Source organism: Condylura cristata, unplaced genomic scaffold (genome assembly GCF_000260355.1).
Source record: "Condylura cristata isolate star-nosed mole 26May11 unplaced genomic scaffold, ConCri1.0 scaffold00026, whole genome shotgun sequence".
NCBI lineage: Eukaryota > Metazoa > Chordata > Mammalia > Eulipotyphla > Talpidae > Condylura > Condylura cristata.
The window spans coordinates 9,748,171-9,750,310 of record NW_004567127.1 but is presented as its reverse complement, the minus strand read 5'-3'; the positions used below and the strand labels follow the sequence as shown (position 1 = coordinate 9,750,310).

At 43.7% G+C, this 2,140-nt stretch overlaps 1 protein-coding gene across 2 annotated transcripts in view; it reads left to right on the top strand.

Annotated features, from left to right (window-relative positions):
- The window catches only part of FAM102B (family with sequence similarity 102, member B), a 51,837-nt gene that overhangs the window by 22,728 nt on the left and 26,969 nt on the right, over positions 1-2,140 (top strand). The gene's annotated exons all lie outside the window — the stretch shown is intronic.

Sequence of the window (2,140 nt, the reverse complement as noted above, 5' to 3'; positions counted from 1 at the left end):
TGAAGCACACTGCTGAGGGGAGCAGAAGGCGGATCAGGAGAGGTCTGCCACGCCATGTGTCAGCTCCCTGGCTGGGAATCGAACTCACACTGCAGTGGCTTTGGAGAGTTTCATAATGTGGAACCTTAACCCGTTGTGCCACTAGGGAGAGCCCGGTGTGTGTGTGTTTTTAACTTGCTTTATGTTTAGTGATACTGCCATACTAGCATTCCCCCAGTGGATGGAAGGAAAGTCAGTGGACTGTTTTTTATTCAACAAACGTATTAACTGCCTCTCCTGTGCCAGGCATTGTTTCTGGCACTATTCTAAGCACTGGAGATACAGCAGTAAACAAAGCAGACAATAATCCCTGCCCCTCAGAGCTTGTATTCACATGGAAGGTTGGGGAGACAAGTTGTCCAAATAAAAATGAAATGTGTATGTCCAGTAACTACTGAAGAGAAAAATAATGCCTATGAGTGTAGGGGTGAGAACTCTAGGGAGAGAGAGGGCAGGGAGGAAACTGGGCATGCTTTAGGACGGTCAGCAAAGGCTCATTAGAGATAGCACATTTGACCATAGACCATAGAGCAGAATGCAGTGAGAAAGCACCAAGATCTAAAAGAGAGCAGGTCAGGCAAAAGAACAGTAAGTACTCACTGACTTTGGGGCTCTCCCTCGTGGTACAATGGGTTAAAGCACTACATTATGAAGCTCTCTGAAGCCACTGCAGCACGAGTTCGATCCCCTGCCAGGGAGCTGACCCACATGGTACAGCAGACCTCTTCTGTCTTCCCGCTGCTCCCTGCAGCAGTGTGTTTCAGTACATCTGCCTGTTCTGCTCCCCACTCTGTCTCTGGTGAATCCTCTCACACACCACACCTCTGGCCTGTGCCCCATTGCTGTAAGCATAAACACATAAATCTTCAAAAAGAAAAAGACTGATATAGTTTTGGCATTTTCAAAGATAAGTTCGTTTGGCCAGACAAAGAAGGATGAGAAGGCAAAATGAACCAAATGGAGGTGGTTAGGGCAGAAGGACTTTGGATGCTGATAATGTTTTCAAGGAGTCTTACCATAAAGGGGATCAAGAAAATAGTCTAGTAGACTGGAAGGAGATCTGGGATGAGGCTTTGTTTGATTCTTTTTTGTTCATTAAGATGAGAGGAATTTCAGCATGTTTGTGTGCTAATGGAAGTGACTCAGTAGAGAAGATAAATTTCAGAGTGCGCAAGCGAGGGGAGAATTCCTGAAACAGTGAACTTGAGCAAGAGCGAGCAGTTGATCTCAGAAAGAAGCAAAGCCAGTTCCCAGACAGTAAGTGGGCAGGCAGATGGGCGGACGTAGGTGCAGGTAGGTGAGTGGTGCGGTTGGCGCTAAGAGCTTGTGGAACTTAAGTGCCCTTTGATTGTTTTTATGTTCTGAGTGAAATAGCAAGTAAGGTACCAGCAGACCGTGCTGATGGAAAGGAGGTGCTAGAGCTTTGAAGAGAAAGGCTAAGGCGTGAAATGGGGTGTATGGATAGTGGGTGATGGAACAGCCACACAAGTCACCACATGTTCAGCTGGATGTGGCTTCCGTTGGACATAACCAGGCTTTTCTGCTGGTCTGTTGGATCCTTAAAAAGGCCATAAAAACAGAGTCACTATGAAAATGATGTCATTGTTACCCGTCACCTGTACTGTTAACTTAATGCATTTGGGATTTGTCACCCTCAGTTGGTCACTAAAATTTTACCCATCATTCTTTTCTTACCAGATAAAACTACTAAAATAATGCTCCACCCTATAATTAAAATCTTCATTTTAGATGTCATCTGTGTATGTTCACTGGGTGTTTTAAAGCCTTATAGCAGTCAGCTTAAAATCATAGCAGTGTTGCATTGTATAGTATTTTTTATTATGTATTCAGAGATGTATTTTTTGTTGTTAAGGACTCCATACACTGAGTCATGCAGAATGGACTTAAGTTTGTTCAGCAAATAATGAGTAATTGGTGTGACAGGTACCATTTGGAAATGAGAAACAATGTTAGCAACATCAGAGGAAAGACTATAGAGTGATTTTTGATAGCTGTAGAAAATAGGGACCAAATCTAGGTAATAGTAAGGAAGAGAAACAGGCTTGAACTTACTTTTAATTTCTGAGTAGCCACAGAGAGG